The following is a 6,919-nucleotide window of genomic DNA, read 5'->3' as shown; positions in this document are numbered from 1 at the left end:
ATTTCTTCTTGCAGTTCTATCAATTTTTTACTCACATATTTTGATATTCTGTCATTAAACACATACAGGTTAAGGATTGTGATGTCTCCTTTGAGAATTGATTCTTTTATCATATGTAATGATCATCTTTATCCTTGATAACTTTCCTTAGTCAGAGATCTGTTCTGTCTGAAATTAATATAGCTCATCATGTTTTCTTTTGATTTAGTGTTAGGAAATGGTTACATACTAAAACTTTGTGTTCCTCCCAAATTTATTTGTGGAAGCCTTAACTCCCAGTGTGATGTCATTTACAAATGGGGCTTTAGGGAAGTAATTAGGGTTAGATGAGTTCATGAATGTGGGCCCCTGTTAATGGGTGCTTTTATAAGAAGAGACACCAGAGAGCTTGCACTCTCTCTCTGTCCGCATGTGTGCATAAAGAAGAGGACATATGAGCACACAGTGAGATGGCAGTCACCTACAGGCCAAGAGAAGAGACTTACAATGGAAACTTACTTTGCTAGCACCTTAATCTTGGACTTCCTAGCCTCCAGAACTATGAGAAATAAAATTTTCTGGTTTAAGCTACCCACTCTACGGTACTTTGATATGGTAGCTCAAGCAGACAAATACGCATGATAGAGCTATCTCCATCTCTTTACTTTTAATCTATATGTATCTTTTTATTTAAGGTGGGTTTCTTGTGCACAACATATAGTTGAGTTTTGTGTTTTGATCCATTCTGACAGCCTTGGTCTTTTAATTGGTATATTTATACCATTGAAATATAAAGTGATTATTGATGTATTCGGAATGATATTTACCTATATGTTTCCGTTTTCTAGTCATTGCCCTTGTTCTTTGTTCCTATTTTTGTCTTCGTCTATTTTTTTGCCTTCGTCTATTTTTTTGCCTTTTTTGGTTTTAATTAAGCATTTTATACAATTTCATTTTCTCTTTTCTTAGCATATTGGTTAACATTTTTAGTGGTTGTCCTAGTGTTTGCAGTATACATTTACAACTAATCCAAGTCCGATTTCAAACAACACTGTACCATTTCACACACATTGCAAGTACCTTATGATAATAAAATAATCTTAATTCCTCTCCTGTCTTTTGTATCATTATTATCATTCATTTCACTTGTACTTAAGCATACATAATTGAATAATTGTTATTCTTATTATTTAGAAAAAAAACTGTTATCTGTTCAATCAATTAAGACAAAGAAAAAATAACTTTTTATCTTCACTTTTTCTTCTCTGAAGCTCTTTCTTTACGTAGATTCATGTTTCTGAACTCTATCATTTTCCTTCTCTCCAAAGAACTTTTTTTTTTTTTTTAATATTTCTTTCAAGGCAGGTCTACTAGAAATAAATTTCCTCAATTTTTGTTTGCCTGATGAAATCTTTATTTCTCCACTTCTGACAGATAATTTTGCAAGGTACAGAATTACAGGGAGTTTTTTTTCTCTTAATATCGTAAATATTTTGCTCCGTTTTCTTTTGGCTTGCAATGTTTCTGAGGAGCAGTTGGATGTAACTCTTACCTTTGTTCCTCTACAGATAAAGTGTTTTCTTCCTCTGGCTTTGTTTGAGATAATTTTTTCCCTGTAATTTTCTGAACTTTGAATATGCTATGCTTACAAGTAGTTTTTGTTGTTTTGTTTTGTTTTGTTTGCATTTATATTGTTTGATGTTTTCTGAGCTTCTTGCATCTGACATTGATTTTGAGAAATTCTCAGACATTATTGCTTTATATATTGTTCTGTTCCTTTCTCAATTTTTCTGGTATTCCCTTTAATATATGTTTTATCTTTTGTAGTTATCCACAGTTCTTGGATAGTCTGGTCTATATTTTTAGTCTTTTTTTTCTCTCTCTTTTTATTAATTTTGGAAGGTCATATTGATATATCCTCAAAGATTCTTTTTTTAGCTGTGTCTTAGTAATGAGTTCATCAAAGGCATTTTTCATTTCTGATATAGTATTTTTGATCTGTACAATTCTTTTTTTTTGTTTTTGTTTTCATAGAATTTTAACCTCTCTATTTATATTGCCCATCTGTTCTTGCATATGTCTACATTATCCACAAGAGCCCTAAGTATATTAATTATAGTTGTTTTAAATTCCCAGTTTGATAATTCCAACATCCTTGCCATATCTGAATCTAGTTGTGGTTCTTGCTCTATTTGTTCGCAATGTTATTTTACCTATTAGTATGCCTTGTAATCTTTTTTTTTTTTTTGATAGTTATACATGTTATACTGAGTGAAAAGAACTGAAGTAAAGAGACCTTGAGTAATGTGTTAGTAAAGAAGGTGGGGCAGAAGAAGCACTCTACAGTCATGATTAGGTAGGTCTCAGTTTTAGTAAGTGCCTCTGGACTGTGACTTTCATAAGTGTTTCTCAGGTTTTCACCTTTCTAAATGGGACAGGATGCTGTTTTCTTTTTCCCATGTGGAAGGCTAAAGAGGGTTGGAATTGAGAATTTCTTCCTCCCACTTGGATAGCTAAAATAGCTAAGGTTGGATATTTTTCTCCCCAAGTCAATTAGGCTCTGGTGAAACCCCAATAGTTTGGTGTATGGTAAATAGTTTCTCTTCAGGGAAGGCCTTGCTAAGAACAGAATGCTCTAGTGAATTTCAGTATGGTTCCTTTCTCCTCCTCTGCCAGAAACATGGGGGGATTTTTCTCCAGTATTCAAAACTTGTGGTGGTAAAATTCACCAAAGTGCTGTATCTCTTTTAAGACTGGGCCTCTTGGAGTTTTTAATCCTCAGATTTATCCACTTTAAGGCTCTAGCAATTTGTCAATCACAGTTCAGAAATCCTACCATGGCACTGGTTCTCATGAAGATTTCTGCTCGGGTGTAGGTTGTGAGTCTCTGTATTCACTTGTCTGTTTCTTCAATTTTGAGGGGCAGTTGTTTGCCCTGTGACCTCATTTTTCTGAAGCATATAGAGAGAACTGTTGATTTTTCAGTTTGTTCAGCGTTTTCCTTAGTACAGAGTGATGATTTCCAAACTCCTTACGTGCTGGAACCAAAACCCAAAGTCAAACGTGACTTTTTAAATAAATTTCTAGAACTAACTGTTCTGTTATTTTTATCAAAATAGATATAGACAAAAATATGCACTACTGTGTTTTCTTTTATTTCAATTTCACCTAGCAGAAGTATGAATATATATTAGAACTTATTGTAGATAATTTAGACTGATAGCTATACATTTATAATGCTAATCTTAGATGTAAAACAAATCATATCATCATGATATTATATTTATTTACCACCAGTCAGGCTTTTTAGTTGTAAACAATAGAAAATTTCCCTGGTTAACTTAAACAGAAAATGCATTTATTGTAAGGGAATGCATTACCATACATGATAACCAGAAAGGCTGAACACAAGGGCTGGCAAGGATCCCAAGAAGGAGAAACACAGCCAAAATTCTCTATTTCTATATAAGATGTCACCTAAATACACCTAACAACACCAGAGAGATCATACTGTTAAATCCTCAACTCCACTAGCTTTGCTATAAAAATAACCTTAAATCAGATCTATTTCTTATGTCTCATCTCCTCCTAATTCAGACTCTGAAGTAGAAGCTCCTAACTAGACAACATGTAGGTCACTTGCTCTCCTCTCCAGGGGTGCATAGAGGTGAATTCTTTGCCAGTACTTTCCCCAGGATCACCACTGGCTTTCCACATATCTTATGATCTCCTCCTGACCCAATTAGAAAGATGTTCAGAAGCTAAGCAGCACAGCCAAAACAACAAATGTCTCTGCATCTTTTTGTTCAGATGTACAAAAAATGGCTGTTGATTTTTTCCCACTTTTTATTTGACTATGAGAAAATTAGTAGGCTCTTCTAGTCTAAATAAATTAGGTGCTGAAATGTATATAGAGTCCCCTCCTGGCTTAGAGTTTAACACACATAGTAGGCATTTAATAAATGTTTGCTGAATTGAGTTCTAGATAAAGAGAGGCAGTATAGCAAATAATGAAAAATATTGCATACTATGGACTCCATTTACATTTTCCATTGGAAAGCACTGTGTGATTTTTATAGCAAATTTACTCCTGGTTATATTAAACTAATAATAAACATATTATAAAACAAATATTAAAAAATAAAACTAATAATTCCTTGAGCCCATATCACTAGTTGGGGAAAGTAGCTCAGATACCTGCTGGGTTTCATTAACCCTCTATGTAATCAAATACTGGTTAACCGAAGATTAAGGGCATTTATTAGTGTAGTTTGTTGGAAGTATATCTAAAGTCAGAGATTTGGGCACAACTTTAAAGTTGCTTATCATAAGCTTTTTAGAAATTATCTGAACCTGTTCGGTCAGAAAATTGGGCTGTAAATCCCATGATACTAAATATTTCTTGTAAGATATCAAAAATGAATAGGTTTAAATTGGGTTGGAAATTCCACAAGAGCAGCACTTTTTATAGTAGCACTGTATTTCTGACTGACACCTGTCCTGATCCCAGGCCATGCATACAAACTTCATGAAATGTGCAGCATTGAATGAATTACTAAACTTTTTTGAACATTGAAAAAAGACAAAAATAAGAAAATGATTTGAGAGAGTTAAAAGTTTAAAGATTCCTTTATTCAAGCCAAATTGTTCGACCCTTATCATAATATAATCACATAGTTTAAAAACCTCGGATAAATAAGCTATCCATGTAAATAACCTTGTTACTTCAGTTTTCACGTGTTCTTTTCCTGTGCCAGTATACCATATAGCACTTACATCTCTGTCTATTTCTGCTATGGGCTACAAACTATACAGCAGCAGAGTCTCAAGACTGCCAAGCATTGTGGGAAAGGTATTATTCACATAGAAGAAAAGCACAGAGGCTGGTATCTGTTCTCTTGATGTTCACCTTCAAAAGTTCTACAGATTGTCCTGCTTACACACCCAGTCCCTATCATAAGGGCAGCTGCCTGATTTTTGGCTAAAGAGTCATTTGAAGAACAGATCGCTGAAAGATGGTTTGGGCTGTAAATTAATATGTCTGTGCATTACCAGGGTCTTTCTTGCATTCATCATTTTTATCTGGGATTAAAATTAAAAACAATTTCCAAAAGAGTAAGAAATAAAAACTCCTATTCTTCATTAAATTCATTTAATTATAGGATAGTGATTATTTCTGGTAGAAGAAAATATTTGAACATTAGAGGAGTATGAGTTGAGAATATTCTAACAAAAGAAGAAAGGAGGGATTAATTAATCTAAGAATAGCTACATTTCAAAAAGAAGAGAAATTGTACATTATTTCTTTCATGTAAACTGGCTAGTTAGTTGTGAAACAAGTAAGTAAAATAAATGAGAAGCATCCAGTAATTTGTATTGAGCAACTATTTTCTGCCAAGTGCACGTGTTATGTGATGATGCTACTCAGATGAAAAATAAATATCCCCAATCCTCAAGAGTGTACTTTTTAGTATAAGAAGACAGAAATGCAAACAGATAAATTAAACATACTACATTCGAAAGAATATTATTATCTTTTATGGGAGGTGTGAAATATTTTTAAGGCTTAGGTTATTCAGAATCTTGTATTTTAATATTTCTATAGATTTAGCCAAGTGAGTATCATTTTATTTGATTTAACATTAGAGGGGGAAAAAAAATCAAACTCTACAAATCTGGGCTCCATGCCATGTATATAGTGTTTATTTTTTAACTTAAAAACCAAATGAGAAATTATATTCTCCTCACATTTCATAAATCTTTTAAGTAATGACTAGATTGAATTTTCATATCTTTAAAGAATAACAACAGTTTTGTTGGTAATAGACAGCTGACTAAGATGAAATCGAGTCCTTGCCTGGGAGACTCTATCAATAAAGAGAAAATGAAAGACACTAAGAAAAGGTGTACAACTCACATTTTGGGAAAGTAGCTGTTGTTAGTTTCAATTTTCTTCAATTAGGATGGATGTTAGTAAGGATGTTAACCCTGTCATTCTGGCTTAAGTCCAACTTGGGTAATTACATTCTGCCTACTTAAATTCTCTTTGGGCCCAAAGAGACCCTTCTCACTCACCTCACACTCTTTCCTGATGTTGTTGTGCACAGCTAAGCAGAGGCCACATTTAACCCTGGGAATGGCAGCATCTCTGTGATGAAAACTTGATCCTTCTGCATAGTATCAGTATAAATGTACTTTTGGGGTAAAGGTTTTAGAATATGTATTATATTAAAGCAAGGAAGGCATATGGCATTCTTAACTAAAGATACTTTAAAAAAAAAAATCCAGTAGAAGGAATTGTCTCTGACAAGGTCTCTGCGATAATGGGAGATTTTTTTAGCTTGCCCTGGCTGCAAATGTAAGATCATTATCGTTAGATCTTTAAAATACCAACAAGCAAAATATGAAGAGATTTAAAGTCACCTTTAAAATCACCCCAAAAGTTCAGTCTCAATTATCTACAATCAATGTCATTCTCCTTGGCTAGAAATTGGTACTAGAGAATAAATTCCAAGAAGAGGAAAATTTAAAAGTACAATTGATGCTGACAGTTTATCAATGGAGTGCATTTCTAAGTCTTGCTCATCTATGCACCAAACCTATGTTTATTTCTCTGCTCTTGCTTTGCACTTTTGCCACATTTTTATAGGGACATTAGATATTGCTCAAGAGTAACCTTTACTATAAGTACTTCAAACTTTTTCTGTGCAAATTCATTTGGAAATATGCATTGGGCTCCATGCACTGGAAAATGACAAAAATTTTTACAAACATTTAAAAGTTCTCATGGAAATCTCCTCTCTGTAACACTTATGAATAAAGCCACTGAAGGTTTGTATTTCTTAAGAGATTTAATTTTAAAGTAATGGTATATATACATTATACCTATGTATTTTAGCTATGATAAAACTACCCATACAAAATGAATATCGATTTTAAG

This window comes from Pteropus vampyrus, unplaced genomic scaffold (genome assembly GCF_000151845.1).
Source record: "Pteropus vampyrus isolate Shadow unplaced genomic scaffold, Pvam_2.0 Scaffold2, whole genome shotgun sequence".
NCBI classification, from domain to species: Eukaryota; Metazoa; Chordata; class Mammalia; order Chiroptera; family Pteropodidae; genus Pteropus; species Pteropus vampyrus.
The sequence above is the reverse complement of the archived record's forward strand: the minus strand, read 5'-3'. Positions refer to the sequence as shown.